The sequence below is a fragment of the Adiantum capillus-veneris genome, chromosome 21 (genome assembly GCF_014529385.1).
Source record: "Adiantum capillus-veneris isolate H3 chromosome 21, ASM1452938v2, whole genome shotgun sequence".
Classification (NCBI taxonomy): Eukaryota; Viridiplantae; Streptophyta; class Polypodiopsida; order Polypodiales; family Pteridaceae; genus Adiantum; species Adiantum capillus-veneris.
In genome coordinates this window covers 4,842,283-4,861,547 of record NC_140951.1, presented here as the reverse complement: position 1 = coordinate 4,861,547, position 19,265 = coordinate 4,842,283, and the positions used below count along the sequence as shown (strand labels likewise).

At 41.5% G+C, this 19,265-nt stretch overlaps 1 pseudogene; it reads right to left on the bottom strand.

The window, feature by feature from the left end:
• Positions 1-15,689: 15,689 nt before the first annotated feature.
• On the bottom strand, positions 15,690-16,791 carry LOC147430479 (uncharacterized; annotated as a pseudogene).
• Between the last annotated feature and the right edge of the window lie 2,474 nt (positions 16,792-19,265).

The window sequence follows — 19,265 nt, the reverse complement described above, 5'->3', positions numbered from 1 at the left end:
GGTTACGCACTGCGACAATTTTGGGCAATCATCAAATTTTTGTATACTATACTAGTGGCAACATGTCCCCACAACAACTCACCGATTGTTTCAACTTCCAGCAATCAAATAGCTTTCTTTATTTTATTTTTTCGGCTACCTACGAGCACCATCATCCCGTGCACAAAAGTAAATCCATAGGTGTTCCTCATTAGCGTGTATATTACAATCCTCTATTCCAACTGATAATGAAAACTTTTGATCACCCTCATGGCCATTTGCAAAGGTCCGCCTTGGATGTAATAATGCCGATTAACACGATGATGGGAAATGGTAGACATGAATTGGCATTTACGCCCATCTAGTTAGCATTATCGTATTCCAATGTTGTATAATTAAGCTCTTGATATGTCTAATAAAGAGGATGGCGATGGTGAACATGTGGGGCATTATAGAACAATATCTTGCTTCTTATGGGTCCTATTGTCGCTTAATTTATTTTGATACTTGCATGCCCTACATTGTCAACCCCGTAAATAATCATAACGTGCTAGGGTCAATTGTTCACCCTCAAGATACATCATGCCTTAATATTCTAGCAATGATGACCCAAATCGACTGTTACCTAGATAATTAAGCAATTATCAAGCATAAACACAAAAAAATCTCTCTCTCATCATTATTTGTAGGAGCCACTATTTCAATAATATAAGCTTATCCCCATTAGTATTGATGTAATTCAATTTTCACTTTACTTGCTCTTCAAATTATCTTGAATGTTCCCTCATATTCACTCAAATTTTTGTTGCATATTACTCCATATTGTTCCATTTATTTGCTTTTGTATCATATCACTCCCAACATTTCCAATACTCCTTCTCAAAGGACTACCCTTACTGACAAATACTTACCTCTGTGCCCGATTTACAGCCAACTACTTTAGGAGACCTGATTTTGACCTATCCTACCACTCATACATTGAGTGTGGCCTCACTTTCTCTAAAGACCGATACCTTGCAAACCACCCTGTCAATTTCAATAACACCTCTCTTATCCGCTCATTTGTACTTGGAGTTGTCTTCTTTCATTCTTTTTTTTTTTTGGCAAACAAACTTTGCATCAAATTTTTCTCTCATGGCGTTTCAAATATTAATGCATTTAATCTGTAATTATTAAAGTCCTTTTAAAGTTAACAAGCAATTGTTTTGAGTGCTTTGATTTTTAGAAAAGTTATGCAGATAAATCTAACTATAGTGGTCTCACATCAAAATCCAGGTATGACACTCCTTACTGCATTCTGATAATACCCCTCTTGAAACATTGTTACAATGCCAGGTGCAACTTTCTATTATTTGTGCCTATTCCCACACACACACACTGGTATATATATTTTTTCAAAAATAGTATACCCTCCAAGTATGTACATCAAATACATTCCTCTTTTCATATTTCACTTCTCGGCATTGTGTTCTAAGCTGCATACTCAAAGACTACTAAGGTCATGACTTCTTATTGTATTGAAAGGGAATTTTTTACTAAGCTAACTTTTCTAAAAGGTATGCAGTTACTCATGTGAGCTACGGTGCTTTGGGATACTAGAAAATTGTTTGTAAATACTTTTTCACATAAGCATACTTCAATTTTGTGTCAAACAGGTAGTAGATGTTTTGTTTTTTTGGTCACATGCACACAGATTCGTCGATCTAGGCAGTGTGAAAATACTCATCTTGGTGCAGATCTGCCGATTTTGGCAGCACATTGACAAACTTTAGATTTATTATTTTTAGACAATATCCAATGCAGATCTGCCGATTTAGGCAGCATTAGTGCAGATTCGCCGATTTAGGCAGCACGCTTTATTGGTGTAGACTCGCCGGAGCTAGGCTATTGCAAAAGGATATTATATTTTATGTACATGTTATTATTCAAGTGCTCTTTTATGAGCTTTGGCCATTTATGACCGGCCGGCCAGTTTGTACTCACATTTGACCATTCAAGAAATCTATAAAACAAATACGTGCAAGAGGGAAATGGTCACTCTTGCACGGGGGGAGATTGCACCCAGTGTCTGTCTATTTCTTCTCCACTCTCCTCTCTTCTCTCTCGCCATGCTAGACGTAGCACTCTGCTCTAGGAGGTGCGCCTGCGCATGTTCTCTTCCTCTCTCTCACACTCAGTCTCTCTCTATTCGGGTATCTCGCGATTACTCGTCTATGTGGTTGACAGGCATGTCCATTAGTCTGTTTTATGGTTGTAGGATTCTATTTCGGGTATTTTGCAGGGATCTCCGCACTTTCCGTTTGTAGCAATATGCATTGCTTCTAGCATATTTAAGGGTACATGCATTTCATCCCCCTCAGGTGTTACCTAGGTCGTCCCCCTATTTCCCCAAGTGTCTATGGTTTCTGCTAGGTGGACCCAATCCACATTGTCCAACTCAGTCATCCCAGGTAGTACATCCATATAAGGAGAATCTTCCCCATCATCAGTGTGTGCTTTACACGTGTAACAATACTGCAATGGAGCTGAGTGAACTGTGGTGTCAGATCTATGATCAATTATAAACATGTTTCCTAGAGGGTGTGCTCGACCAGTTACAAGATCCACTCGAATGATAGAATCTTGGAACTGCAAGTAGACATGGTTTTTAGACCAGTCATGCATCATTTTTTCTTCCCTCATGAAAGGACGTCCTAAGATCATCTCTGATGCCCTGGTGTGCTTGGAGAAATCCATAACAATGAAGGTAACTCTTATTTTATGTCCAAAGACCTTGATCTTGAGATCTTCTAACATCCCAATAGGTTTAACAATAGACCCATTGGCCATCTTCACTACTATGGTTGCGGTCGTAAGGTGAGGTCTTCCCATAGTTTCCCAGAAATTTTTAGTCACAATGATAACTCCAATGCCACCATCAAGGATTCCCTTCACAGTTAATCCCTTAGTAGTGATTGGTATGGTTGCATTGGATTCATCACCCTCAAAGTATTGTCCCAACTTGTTAACAGGTATTTCTATAACAAGGTTCTCATCTAGGTTGGGTTGTGGATCTAAGTGTTCCTCCTCTATTGGAATCTCCCCATCTCCATCCATATGTGCAAATTGTGGTAGCCCAAACTTTAGTTCTCCATTGAGGAAGGCTCGAAAAGCTGAGACTAGCTCAAGGTCTTTATATAGTTTGGACATGATGGTGGTTTTAACTTCTGAAGACATGAAATCCATCAATTGGGAAATGTTTAACGACACCTTTTGGTCTTCAACCCCTTGATGTGGGGAAGATGGGATCTCCATTTATTCGATAGGATCAGGTAGTCCCTTTGTAAACATTCTTTACATCAAGAAGTGAGTACGCCCACTTTCCCATGACTTTAAGTCACTTTCTTCTTGGATGACACTAGGTATGGCTAAGGGTCTATGGACTTGGTGAACTTGTTGTTTCATAGGGAACACTGTGTCTATAATCTGGATCTGCCTAGGTGCTGGTTCTAGATCCCTTTGGGTATCTTCTACCAACTCCTCAATTGCTTGACTTGCTCAATCTCCTCTGTCACATCCATTACACATGAGTATGGGCATTGTAGACGAGCTAGCTTGATTGGTTTACATTATTGTAGCGTTCTTCTGTAGCCTAATAGGACACTCGGCTACACGATGTGGACCTCCACACTCATAGCATTGAAGAAATGGTCTCTTAGCAGTGTAATTGATATTTTGGCCTCTTGCCGCAAGAGCAGCTACTTGATATACAGGTTTGACTTGTCCCCAATAGTCCTCCATGTAGTATTGTGGACTTTCTTCAACCACATCCATCCCATAGGCAGTATTAGGATCTATATATTCCTCACAGCCTTCCAAACAAGCAATAGATGACTCACGACCCACTTGATTCACAGAAGTGATTCTCGGATGTGGTGGTTTCGGTCCTAGCACTGGAGGTGGTAAGGGTGTTGTTTGAAGAACATTTTGGGTCCCAGGGACCATGTGTTGTGCTATTTGTTCAAGAGGTGGGGCCGAAATCATTGCAGGCACTCGAGGTGTGTTTGTCCATACTGAGGTTGGTCTATTGGCCATTGCACGCTTAAATACTATGCAATCCTTAGATTTATTAGTCCATAGGCATTGCAGTTCCCATTGAATTTTACTCTAAAAGTAGGGCATTCATTGGTACTATGCGGTCCATAGCATATTGAGCACCATTGTTGCTCCCTTCTTGGACACATATGATTGTTTTGTGGAGCACGATTGTCTTTAAGACTCTCTTGAATAGCCTTGGTGAGATCTGCTAAAGTCATATATCTTTGGCTCCTTAGAAATAGGCTTTAGGGTTATTGGATGATGCCCTGATGCTTGCGAGCTAATAGATTTAGGCTCTATAGACACTCTTTCTCCTTGAATCATTAAATTATCCTCCGATTGGATCGCATTGGTGGTGACTGATTCCCAAGTGGTGATGCCTCTAATGACTAGGCCATTGTAGATATCCTCATGTCGTAATCCCCGAATGAATCAATCGAGCAATTGATTATTATTGAAGTGCTCATTTGGATTACAACGAGAATTCAAATGCTTTAAGCGACTAATAAAGTCTCTCATCGACTCTCCTTCCTCTCGTTGGGATTTCTGGAGCTGAGAGGCTACACCCCAAAGCACTCCCTCTCGTATGTATTCTTTCAAGAACAATCTCCTAAGAGTAGGGTAAATCTTTTTTTCTTCCACCTTTAGGGTTTTATACCAATCCCCTTCCTTCCCACTTAAGGTTAGGCTTAAAGCATTACTCTTATGCAGGTAATTGTGTTCTCCTAGAGAATCGCATTTGTCCAAACACTTTGATATGATTTCTCACATCCCCGTCTCCACTAAATTTTTGTGTGAGCTTGGCTATTTGTACTACCTTCCTTCTAGGCTCTCTATCAGGCGTGCTACGCATCTTCTCAGCAATAGATCGACCAATAGCTTGAGCAAATGTTGCCAAGTCACCTAAGTGAGCAGGCACCATGGGTGAAGGCACTTCAAAGACTACATGTGGAGTACGTATTGGCATTGGGCTTGGTGCATAGGAAGCCCTTGGGTTCCACGTTTGGTACGGTGTTGTGCCATGTGGCGGTCCAAAGTTCATATGTGTGGCCCTAGGCATAGTAGACGTCGGATGTGACATGCTCATGCTAGCCGGTATAGTCCCATGGAAATAAGAACTTGGGTCTTGTGGTTGTGGATCATAGGTTGTTGAAACAATGGGAGGGGTAGGAACTACATGAGTACGAGGACCCATGGGTGTATACGATTGGTACACACTTGTAGGTACTGTTGCAGGCATTGAGCTACCATGTAGTGATGCTTTACTAACAAATGAGGTCCATGGCATGTTTCTCGGCATTCCCATCATTGGGCTAGGCATGGTAGCCATGGTTTCATCAAGGGAAAGATGAGCTATACTTGGAAAGGTAAAGCTATCACTTGTGGGATCAGATTGCACCGAGATCCCTGGCGAAACAACACATGGAGGATCCATCTGACTTACCAAGGGAGTCTCCATTTGTGTATAAGGTCGGTTTTTTAGCCTTCCCTGTATCCAAGAATATCATGAGACCCGTTGAAGGCATGTTGATCCCTTTTTTCTGTCTCTCTAACTCAATGACCCTATGGATGACCTCACAAACTCTTTGTTCTTGATCCTTCACACTAGTAGTACCCATTGTGGATTGTAGGACATCGAACCAACCCACGTGATAGGTGTGACTTGTGTATAATTCGGTTAGAGTTTTTGTTTGTAGTTCGTACTCCCAGTTCTCATTTAAGAACGCTCCATCTAGGATTGAGGTGCTAGGGGTGTCCTTTGAGCTAGATGCAATGTTTCTTTCTAGGGGTTGGCCCTTAGCGGTTGCTAAGTCAGGAGCACTCGATTGCTCTCTTAGCAAGGATATTGACATAGGGGCTTTCGATTTTAACTCTCTTTGTTGCTCCACCTTGAGTAAGCTCTCAACTGCCTTTTCCCTAGCCGCAGTGATATATCTCTCAACCTCTTGCACTTCGGCAAGGCTTCTACCATCGGGTAATATTACCTCAGAGGGGAATAGCTCTGAAGAGTTATGAGGTGCAATGAATGAAGTATTCACGTGCACATTCTCTAAGGGCATGGGCTCTACGTTGGTCATGAATGGAGAATTTACTTCCCCAACCCCCTCATTTACATCATTAGCTCCATGTTCGGAGCTAGTGGCTCTACTAAAGGTTTCCTTCAAGCCGCTAAGCACGCTCAACATGGACCGCAGGCCCATGGCATGCATGTCTTGGCTTGAGCTATCGGGATTAGGCATTGGGAAAACCTCCATGATGTCGTAGTCAGAGGAAGAGTCACTAGACGCTATGTTCGGGTCTTGGTTTGTACTACCTTGGTCCCCATCGAGGGCCCGGAACCTAAGGTAGGTGGATATTGAGAACTCGCGTAAGTTGAAATTTTGTCTAGTTGCTCCGTCGCTAGCACACAACTAGAGTGCAGATGCATGTGCCTTTGGCACCCTACAAGCGTCGGCGAACAACCTCGAAGGTTAACCGCTTACTTTTTTAGGCGTCCATTTTCACTCGTTTTTCTTTATAATGTTTTTAATGTTTTTTAATGATCGGTTTTTCTGATTAAAGTGTGTGATATCTCGAAACAAGCGTATCGCTCAGAGGGTCGCGGTGTGCTTTACAGCACAACATCCGGTCACCTGAAGCTCCGTTGGTCCTCAAAAAAGTCGATTTTTAGCTACGTGTGAAGCGAAAATACGTAATTTTAAAGGGCGACTGAGGTCTGAGCCTAAGCGTGATCTTGGGCTTGGGTCAAGGATATATTCTCAATCCCGGTCCTACCATTAATTTTTTTATTTTTTTTATTTTTTGGGGGGGTAAGGTCGTTGCGGCCTGCGCGCAAGCACACACACACTCTATCTACCTACTTACAACTAATACACCTACTGTTACACATTAACACACTTCATTAGCTCTCACAAATCTACTTCCTACTTACTGTACATTACATTACACATAACTAACAACCTTAATACTAATACCTTAGCAAAGAGAAAACACAGTAACCTTTCAAAACTTCATTAACAAAGAAATACACAGTAACAATACAAAATCCTTCTTCTCAACACACACACCTTCCTTCCCTACCTTTCCTACAATTGAAACTGCACCACAAAAGAAGCACAGAGTGCCATTCAAGCTTAGTGTATGGAATTCCCCGGAAACGGCACCAAAAATGTGCACGTATGTCGCACGTGTCAAGGAACTTGCCGATACACTGTGTGCGAGCCACAAATGGCTCCAAGCACACAACAAGCCTAAACTAGTAAGGTCAAAGATGGCGATGGTGTGTCACTCATTGCTCTACGCTTTCTGTCGTGGTGGAGGATTCCTTGCCACGAAGAAGAGGGAGACGCCGCTACACCGCGCTCAACCGCCTCACCCGCCGTCGTGCCGCCGCAATGCTTGATCGCACTCACACTCTCTCTCTCTACAGGGTCAACCACATCAAGTAGACTCCACAAATCAAATTTGGTGAAATTTGGATCATAAAATTGAGACTTAAACCAGATTCTTGGAATCAGAGTTTGCGGATACTAGACAGCTGATAACTTGGACAAATCTTGATCAAACTCAACCAAACTTGTCCAGAGACCACAACAAGGTAAGTACTTGGCAAAACAAGCCTAAAACGTCTAAAAACTAAGAGAAGTAAATAATCGGGATTATTTACTTTTGAGACCCAAAAGCAAGATTTTGGACTTTTGAGCTTGTATAGTGCTAGAACAACATAATACAAGGCCACTGGTCAATTTTGGGTTCCATCGGTTCCAAAATTGGTACTTGTTAACTCAGTTTCAAGTTGCAAATTAGTCCTTTAGCTCCTTGCAAGGGTAGAATTTGGAAATCTCAATTGACTCACTTAGCTCAGATTGAAGAGCCAGGTTGCAGACAAAGAATTGGGAGCTTGACAAGAGCTGAATTCAAGTCAAGTGGGAAAAAATGGATAACAATCTAATCTGCGGGTTAGGTTATTCAAGCCCTAGATTTTCATTATTTCAAAGGCTACAATCAATTCTGACACTTTCGAGCTAGAGTTAATAAACTCTTGTGAGTCTAAGAGAAATCAACTGCCAAAAGTACTTTGGCAAAAGCAGTCTTATCAAACTTGAGCAGAATTGTTTTTGCTAATCAATACCAAACTCTGCTAGGAGAGAGTTTTTACAAAACCAGTCGACATGGACTCATCTTGAGCTGAGAGTTCAAGTACAATAGAGCAAGCCAGTAGCAGTGGTAACACAGGTACAAGTGCAACAAAGCAAATTTTACAGCTTTATGGAGACAATGAAGATAAAATCTTGTACACAGATTCAAAAGGCCATAGATACTTGATGAACAGCAAAAGCAACACAGGAGCCAAGATCCTATTGATCAAAGTAAAACCAGATTTAGAGAACTCCCAGATGTTCACCGACTTTAGTGGAGCCAGGTATTGCAAGCTTAAAAACGAAGTGCAGATAGAGGTGTAAAAAATCAACCCAAGTGGTTATCTAGAACTCTGCACAAGCCAGCAAAGCATACATTTGGTGCATATGAAATCAGGGTCATTGTACATGGATTACAGTGGTCAGATCTACAATTGAGAACTAGAAATGCAAGATCCAACAGATCAACCAATAGAAGCCAATCTAATTGGAGAACCAAGCCAAAGACGGTACAAAGGTCAAGCTACCAGAACAGGTGATAAAAAAGACAAAATCAATCAAAGCTAAAGTCCAAAAGGCCACACAAAGGTCACCATCAAAATCTCCTTCAAAGAGACAAATTCTGCCAAAAAGCATAGTGGATCTTCTAAGATCAAAAGTTACTCAAATGCAGGAGGACAATGCTCAACAATTACAAACAAAAAGTGCAGTATCACAGTCATACAAATCAACATCAATTGAAGCAAGTGATTAAAGCAAATAAAATAAAGATAAAGCTCAACCAAAGGACGCTCCCACAACAAAAGCAATCAATTCAGACACGAATCCTAAGACGATCAAGTGCAACATCATTTGTGAACACGAAGAAAAGTTGTCAAGAGAAGTAAAGCTGGATTTTCAGCTAGACAAGAACCTCATGTCCTTTTGCACTTGGAAAAGATCCAACCACAGGTGGAAGATGCTCCTAAATTTGTGAGCATATCTGGAAACAAACGAGCAGAATGCTGGGGAATCATCTCCACCATCATTGATGTAAGTTCACAGATCATAAAAGCTCAATTCCACGTGATCAGAGCAAAGGATATGCAAGAAGACATCATAATGGGAATGTCAATGGCCCAAAAGGTCCTAGAGACACAGAGTTCAATGAAGATGCAGTCTTCATAGACAACAAAGAATGAAGAACAAGATTGGTCACCCGCGGACGATAGCACAAATTTCTCAAATACAATTCAAATGGAAGATCTTAATGAAGATGATCCATCTCCATCAAAAAAACTTCAGAAGAGCTTAAAGCAAATCACAATAGTAAGTGCAGAGCAAACAAAGCAAAAAGCAACCACAAAAGCTATTGAGAAAAGAATGCCACCGAGACCAGAGATAAAGAAGGAAAATCTTGTAGACAAAGGTAAAGCTAAAGTGGAACTTCCACCGATTAGCAAAGAAGGTGTGACATATGCCTCTACATCAAAAAACACTCATGGATCAGCTTCTTCAAGCAAGTCAGGCTTTCAAAACTTCAAGTCAACTGCTGACTCAACTGAAACCTCTAAGGAGATACCCAAAAAATCAAAGATGTTTCAAACAAAGTACTCAAGAAAGCAAAGGAAAGTCAAGCAAGTGTTTGTTCAGAGCAGTTTAGTTAAAGTCAATGATCCAGTTTGCATTAAAGATGGGAAATCAACATAGAAAGACAAACACATGGGATGGATAGCATCACACTGGAGCTTAAAGGAACAGGAGTACTATGGAGGTAACAAACAGATATGGGTGCCAAAACCGCAGGTTAGGGCATATGAAGTAACTTAAAGTCCCTCCCAAGAAAGAAGGCCCACAAGTTATCAACCTCGATAATATCCTAGGATATCTAAAAAGAAGGTATACAACATAACTACATCCAGAGAGGCTTAAGTCTACCACAAATTTCAAGAGGATGCAAAAAAAAGACGGATCTCAAAGATTCTTCCACTTGGACAAGGATTTTACACAGTTTATACAAAGATTTGGCTACCAACCAACCGCAAGCCAACTGCAACTACACTAGACCTGCATGAAGATAAAAAAAACTCAACAAGACCTAGAGCAAGGAAAAGTCAACAAAGGAGTTACAAATGTCATCAAGAGATTTGGATTCCTCAGTCTTCCACTGCTCCAAGTCAAAATCCATATGCCGACAGTGAACGGAGGCCTACAACAACATCAAAGAGTCCTATCAAAACAGGTCTATTTGGAGAATCAACTAGATAATGGAGTCTTCACAGTCAAAGAAGGACAACACAACCAACGCGAATGCAGATTCAAAGATGAAAAAATAGGTATGGCAAAAGAAACCTTCAATGCCAACTTGGTCCTTTACTAATCCTCTTTTTGAGGATTCAATCTTACTTTTACCTGAATAAATGTTTGTAGTAAGCACAAGAATGTGAAAAGTCAAGTTGTCGGGGTGCAAAAAACACTCTTTGGCATAGTTAGAGTCGGGCTGCTTAGCCATAAAATAAGCAAAGCATTAGACCCAAAGCTTCAAGTCATATTAAACTCTGTGCTAAGGTTGTAGTTATTAGGCTTACGCTCAAGCTGGAAGAGTTGAGCATATCTAAATTCGTGTCTCTCATGATAGATGAGATGAGCATAAGAGTCAAAGTCTATTAACTTACAATTGGTGATGTCGTAGAGTCCAACACTCACGCATAGTGCAAAATAAGATGAGAGCACATATCCTCGTCAATGAAAACCATTCTTAAAGGGGTGCCAGCTTGCAAAGCCATGTCAAATGCTTTTATAGCTACGCCATCTTTCTGGAGAAACCCTCAAAATCTTACTTGCATAGCATATTGTTTTTCATGCATTTTTGTGTATGCATAAATAGGATGTCCCACCATTGGACATATGCATTAGACACTCTTTTTTGCTTCCACCCATGCACCTTGAGTGGACTACAACAGGCAAACCAATGTTCCATCATGCTACCCTTTCATGTTTGGTATCTTTTTAATTCCATATCTATCAGCAAATAATCCCTTGAGTACTTTATTAATATTTTCCATGCTAATAAGTACTCCAATAATGCACGTATACCAAAGGCACTTTTTTCCCATTGGGTTTTTTTCCCTTTGGTCATCCAGGTATAAGACCCTAATTTAGAACCTCATCATTCTACTTCTCTTGTACATATTTTTCATAAATAAATAGCAACCTTACCATGATGTTATTACAACGGACAAATGCAACATCATCTCTCAAAATCGACTACTCAGACCAATGAATATGTTGCATCAAATTGAACCTCATCAACAAATCCAATGACAAAATGAAGATCAGCCCATCAACAACCAATCAAAACCTTCCACAGCCTCCACGGACACCTTTCAATAGTGCCTAAGGAGGGACACTAAAATAGGAAGGGGGAATGTTAACTGAGTCAACCTTAGTTAACAATAGCTGCTAAAGACCAAAGACGTCCGAATGCACATCGAAGATGAATATGAAGAAGAAGTGAATATTGGAGTTACACACTTTTCACATTTTTCAGAAAATGGCCATGTATTGTAATTTCTCGAATTATTTAGCCATTGTGATAATTGTAATGTGTTACAGGCTCAATAAGAGTTCCAAGATGTAAAGCAAAGGTCACTTAGTGTACCTAGGTTGCAGATACAATAAGGTGGAGTCTCAAAGGTCGTGGACGCCGGACATTACACATTTTAGACCTTGGCTAAGGTATAAAAGCCAAAATTGTAAAGATTTTATTAAGTTTTTGGATAAGAAATACACAGCATGAGCTAACGGCGCACACTCCTCTCCTTCTCGCGCTTCCTACTCCCTCTCCGGTTGTCACATTGCGATTGTGTTTGTTGCATTGCAACCGCAGGTAAGAGCTCTACGCATTGACGTAAGCCATTCACATTATTTTTGTAGCTTTTGTCATCACCGACCCGCCGCCTAATTTCATCATAAACAGGAATTTACATATTCAAATAAAAAACTAAGCATAGGAGGGGTATTGCGGCATCATTGCTAAGCATTTAGATGCATTCTCGGTCGAAAACGACTACGTCAAAAATCCACTATTGTTAATAATCAAGATTTTAAAACTTGACCTAAAGTGGGGTTTGAGACCATAGGCATGTGTGCTTACGTCTTATAAACTTGTCCTAGAAGTTTTGTTACGTTTGGATGTCATTTGATACTGTAACAGATGTGAATTGTTTGCCGATGAGCGATTGGCTTTTGGCGATTTCAGTCACTTGAGTGTAGCTTGAGTTAGATGGGAGTTGTTAGTTGTTCTCCAAGAGATTGACAACCACTTGTAGCCTCTATGCACTAGTCGAGTCAGCTTTGTCCCATGGTTTGACAAATTAATCATGGTTCTCGCTAATACTATAATAAGATAGGATGGTGAGGTTAGACATGCATCCCACAAAGAAATTTCAGTTGGAAACTCAAATTACTCAACTACACACTGTAACTGAGGAGGATGCCAAATTGATATTAGATTAGGAGGGTATAATTGCTAAACTAAAGGATGAATTACTGAGTGCTAACAGTTCTGTGGAATTTTATAGGACTCAGCTGCAAAGAAGGGAAAAGTCATCAGACATCATTCAATCTTGGAAGGAACAATGGATGTCAACCTTAAATAATCAGTTGGAAATCTTGGGTAATGATTATTCTAAATTACAATATGATAACATTGTACTTATGAGAAGGGTTTAGGCTTGTTAGGAACTGGAAACATACTAAGTGAAATGTCTGATGAGGATTTGGATCTAGATGGTTGGCATTTGTTACTCCATGATGTTGAAGTATTGAAGAATGAAGTAAGAAAACAAGGAGAACAAGTATTGTTGGAATTAAGAAAGAGAATGATCTCTTTAAGGAATACTCCATACCAAAGTTTTACAAAGTAAGAGGACCAAGATGAGTATATACTTCTTCAAAAACAGTATGATGATCCTAGAAACGAGTTTGATAATCTCAAGGTACAGAAAACTTCAGATCTCTTGAAGGTGCACAACACTGAACATGGAAGAATCCATCATGTGACTGTGGAACATGCACATGGCCTTGAGGGAACAAAGACTTCACTTTCTTATAGATGTAGTAGAGACACATGAGGCTCTGAATTACCTATCGAGCAAAGCATTTCTTGAGGATATGAGTAAACGCCGTCAAAGAGAAATTGCAACTAAAGTAAGAGACTACACTCTTATTGGGAACCAATTGTATCGGAGAGGTAAATATCAACATTTACGTCTTTATGCAAATGAAAATGAGTATATTCCGATTATAGAACAACCACATGCTGGATTAGCTGGAGGTCACTTTTCTGGTGAGACCATCGCAAGAGCAATCTTGATGGCATGCATATGGTGGCCAACACTTTTTGTAGATGCCAAAGAATATGTTCAAAGTTTTGATGCTTGTCAATGACCAAAAATGCCAGCACGAGTAGATAGCACGCCCTTAAGACCAATGATGGGGGCTAGAGCTTTTGCAAAATGGGGTATAGATTTTGTTGGACCAATACAACCACCTGCTTATAGAACCCAAGATAAATATATCATTGTAGCTATGGACTATTTGACCAAGTGGGCCGAGGCTAAAGCAACTCAAAAGAATGATGCCAGAACCACTGCTGTACTTTATATGAGTATGTATTCAGTGATCGGTAAAACCATTCCCTCAATGAGGTAATCGAGTATTTTCTTAATGGGTTTATGGTCATCCATAAAAAATCATCTCCCTATCACCCACAAGCAAATGGACCAGCTGAGCATACGATAAAATTCTTAGCTCGGTACTGACTAAAGTGGTTAGTTCAGGAAGAACGGATTGGGAAATGAATCTCCATGCTACTCTATGGGCTTATTGAGTTTCATTCAAAATAGCTTTAACTGCTACACCCTTTAACCTTGTTTATGGTCTTGATGTCATACTACCAATAGAATTTCTATTGCCGACATTAAGGGTAGCACAGAATCTTGAGTGGACTGGGCGTGAATTGTCAAAAAGACTTGAAGCTTTGAAAAATCTATATGAGCAAAGGCTAATTGTTGTAGCTCACATCTATGCACAAAAGCGAAAACAAAAACAATTTTTTGATTCCCACTTAATCACAAAAATCTTCAAGAAAGGGGACTTAGTTTTAGTCTATTCCCTTAAGCAACACATTCCCAAATTTAAGAAAAAAGGAAACGGGCCGTTTATCATTGAAGATGTATCTCCAAGTGGAGCTATAAAATTGTCCAGCCTAGATGGCAAACCAATGGCTAATTGGATTAGTGGATGTCGTTTAAAGAAATAGAATTTGCCACTAACCAATGAATTGCTTAAATGAATGCATGCAACCAAGCAAAGGAGGATTAAACGATAGCAGGTTATTGATGAATCCCAAGAGGAAGCTAGGCTTTGGGTACTCAAGCGGAAAGCTGCTCTCAAGAATCAACAGATACCAGCTCCCATCAACACTCTAGAAATAGATGATCGAAAATGGAAATTACCGAAAGACACAGTTTCAACAGATGATGACCGGTTAGACAAAATGGACCTACTCATCAAAGTACAGCTCAACAATCATAGCACCAATCTTTGGTCGACACAGGAGCTAGAGTATATGCAGTAAGTTATTCCACGTACAAGAAGACAACAAATCAAGCATTGACAATAGGAATAACAACAATCAAAGGATGCAACAAGAACCCAACTCCAACATTGGGAGTAGTCAACTTGAATGTGATAGTACATGGATGTTCATGTCCTCATCAGTTTGTATGCTTACCAGATGAATACATGAATGAGACCATGATTGTTGGAATTCCCTAGATGCGAACATACAAAGCAGTACCAGATTGGGATACAAATCAGCTAAAGCTATCACCTAAAGGAGGGAAACTCATTGTTCCAATTGCACCAAGCAAGGAGGAATAGAAAAGAAGCAATCAACATACCAAACCACGAAATAGACAATCTTCTCCACCCCCTCGACAATCAAATGCTACCAGTAGCATGCAAGGAGTCAGGAAAATTTGGGTACCAAAATCAGAGCTTAAGGATAAACCAATTCAGATCTGGGTGCCTAAAATTTCACCGCCCGACAAAACAAAAGAAGGTTCCAAGGGTTAAAACACAAAAACGGGATAGGTCGACCATCTTCATCTATACCATCATTTCCCAACCCCTCGTTGAGCATGCATGCTCAACCATAGCATTATCTAGAGAAGAGATGAGTGCATATTAGAAAATTGTTACTTAGTATGTACTTAAGAAGTAGATAGATAGAGAGAGATTTTATCAGTTGTAGAATCCCCTCTGATCAAATGGAAAGCCATAAGCTCTCCCAAATCTGATGCAAACTCCGCCAGGATCAAATACATGGCATTGAGCATAGCCATCTGTCTACAGTATATGCATAATCACGCTTGTTTTTGTACCTGTAAACTCAAAAACAAGCCTCTCATGCAGTTTGGCATAGCATCGATCTTCAATAGCCTATATTCATACACCAGCTTCATACCCAAAATGAGTGTATACACCCACATTTGAAGCAATTGCATCACGTGCAATAATTCCTCCCTTTGCTAGAGGGATCTCCATAACAGAACCCACATGCACAGAGCTTTGCAAACGGTGGAGAGCTTCATAGAAAGCTACCTGCAATAACACCTTCAGCAAGAGCGTAGCACATACCTTCAACACCTTGTTTTTTGCCCCTACTCGCTCTTTAGCCACAAGAGCATGGGCTACTACCCCTTCAACCTGCACCTCATGCGAGAGCAAGCTAGATTGCTCGACCATCAAATCTTGACCATTAGCCTTAGCTACCTGCTCTTCAAACACCTCCTCGATCACCACATCATTGGACAAGCAAGACAAAGATTAATCCCACACTTCATCACCTGCAAGGTTGACACTACCCTCCTCTTTGCATGTGATCCCGCTCTCACAAGCTACACATATACCTGTCTCCACAATGTCAATTGCCAGAGCTATCTCTCTATGGCTACACACCAACTATGGAACCCTATAGTGCACCTCGACATGCTGGTCAAGGCAAAGTTGCCCCACCCCTTGCATAGATAAAGCATCTTGGCATACCTCTACTTCACCTTCACTCGAACTTGATGTAGATAGCAGATCGCTTTCGTTCACTAGGTCTTCAATGTCTTGCACTCCTGCATGGTAGGCGATGTCAAGCATGGCTTTCCAATCTTCATCATAAGCCAAAAAATCCTCCACATAAGTGGAGCTTGAATCACTCCAAGCATCTTCGTCATCACAGTCATACCCGCTACTAGCGGAGCCTATTAAAGATTCATCATAGGAGACTTCTTTGTCAAGAATTGACTTCGTGCATACCTCTTGGTCGAATCTTCCATCCGATTGAGTCTTTGATACTTCTGTCTTGAAATCTCGGACAAAAAAGGCTCGAACCCTCGACCATGACCGCCTATCGGCAACCTTCAAATTGTGACAAACCTCTAAGCTTTGCTTCATTGGTCAGCATCTGTAGTGACATCATATAGAACTCTAGATCGCATATCCAATCTTCTGCATCTTCCTCACCAGTGAAAACTAGCGGACCGCAATCTTCAACCATCTTCAAGCTGTAGGACTTCACTGAGGAGCAATCTATAGATCCTCAGTGGGGGGCACCACTGTTTGGAAAGGGGGAAGGGGGAACAAACCCAGCACACTCCAAGCTTGTCTCTCTAGCTATAGCCCAAGGAATATCTGGCACCCCTAACCACACAAAAATTCACACACACACACACACGTTTCTCTAAAACTCTACTAACAGGCTCTCTTTTGAGCGTCACCGACCACACACACTCACACAGAAACAGCTCAGCATTACAAGCCCATCAGAAACACCATCATATCTCGACATCAATTGATGCATATAACTCCTCAATCTATAAACGCACTCACACAGGGAGGCAACACACACCTCAACCATATATACAATTTGCCCGTACAATCCCACTACCTCCCTCTCCGCTCAAACACACACAATCCCAGAGCCAACGCTACCACGGGCATACGGAAAAAGACGAGACACAGATAATATTGATGGAAAACTTGACACAAACCGCAAACCAACTATGTAGCACATAAACCCAATCCAATACAATGATGGAGGACTCAATATTTGTCGGCTTCAGAATATGATGCTTTGTATAGCTTGATTCTCCTTGCACTGGAAATCTCCTTCCAAGCTTTCTCAAAGAAGCTCGGCTGATGGCATTAACTGCAGAAGCTGTCCCTCGGCTTGTTATTCTTGGCCCTTGGATCCTCGCACTCCCCAACTAACGGCATCCCTCTCACCTTCCTGACTGCAATAGCCCGCAACCTTTCGACTGCTCCAATCCCCTCCATTTTTTATGGCCATGGACATTTCCCTTCATGCGCTCTCAAAGCAACACACTCATCCGTTCTACCTCTTAGCCTTGCTCACGACCAATTTTCCCTAGTCTCAGCAATGGCGCTCCTCCCTGCAGTCCGAGTCACATCAGTTCATGTTGCCCTCTACCTGGCTCAACCAAGGGCCCTCCCCGATTGTACATGCCAATGGTCCGTCCCCTTGTTGTATGTGACCTGCTTCCTCCTTCTCTCTCTTAGTGTAGCACTCATTGCCCTTCAACACCTCCCCAATAACCTTTGAACCTGCTCCCCTCATCGCGGCTCTCTCTCACAGCTTTCCCTCTCTTGTCACTTGTCAACCTGCAAGCATCTCTCCTAATTGGCAACTCCTTTCCTTCAAAACCTCGTTACCCTTTAATGCCCTTGTCTGCAGCAGTCGGCCGTGTTCTAAGTCCCAACCTGCAGTGCAACCTATGTCTATCTTCTGCATGCTCCAACCTCAGCCCCCTATCATCATCCCCTTCTCCTTGTACATGGCCTTGCTCGACATGCCGTTCTCCAGCTTGCTTACTTGATGATTGGCAAAATATTTGGTTCGCACTCATGAAAAACTTTGAAATGGCAGCCCTCGACGCCCCATCTGTAACACACAGATCGAGTGATGTCGATGGCTCCAACTTTAACTCGGCATATGTGTTTCCTAAGCATCCCGAATGGCGAGCCGCAAAAGCCTAGCTTTAGAGTACACTGAGGCTAGACTTCAAGTATCCGTAAACATCCCAATGTGATTAAAGGCCCAAAATCATGGCCCGACCTTTAATGTTCCACATGATCTGGCATACACATCCTGGTAGTGAAGTGTCGTGCAGACACCCTGCCCAAAATCCCATATCACAAACTTCATAGCACCCCCCTCCTCTCACCTTATTCTCTGATCACCCCATTCCACATTTGGGCGTGGATCTTGAAATTGTTTTGCATGGCATGTTTCATTGTGTATATGTATGCGTCCTAGCCGCATATCTTGCTAGGTGGTGCCCCTGTTGTGTATTCCCCATGATGAGGCCATTGTGCATAGTCTTGGTGTAGAGGCCACCGGGTCTATTTTTTCACTTCCGCCTCTCATTTGGTGCCCCCACTGAGGAGGGCTTTTGAAACCCTTCAGTTTACAAGACTGAAAACCCTAAACTATTGTGAATGGATGAATGAGTATGAAGGATTTTCTAACTGGACGACAGAAGAAGAAGAGCTCCAAGCACAACTAGACGAACTCCGCATCTCCATTGAAGCTCGAGTGCCAGGCGTAACGGTAATCGATTTGAAGTGGGAGAGTCAACCAACGCGCCAAACCCAATGGATATACATAGGCCAAGTGCCAAGAAGAAGAAGGAGAAGATGGAAACCATGTCCGCAACCTACAACCAACCAACAACAACAAAATGGAAGGAGCTCTGCACAATAGAGAATCAACACTATTCTACTTTGAGAATCGGGTAACTCAAGTCACCGAGGTAATTATCATAGTCAGTTTTCAAGTCGCACCTAATGCTGCAACACTGATAACAGAAGCATTGGCTCACACTCTCACTAGAGAAACTAGGGATCTACTGAGTTTGTTTCAGGAAAGAACACCACCCTCTCATACAAGCTTGGACAGTGACTAAGCACCTCTAAGCTTCACATGAATCAGGACAACCTACCTCAAGACAG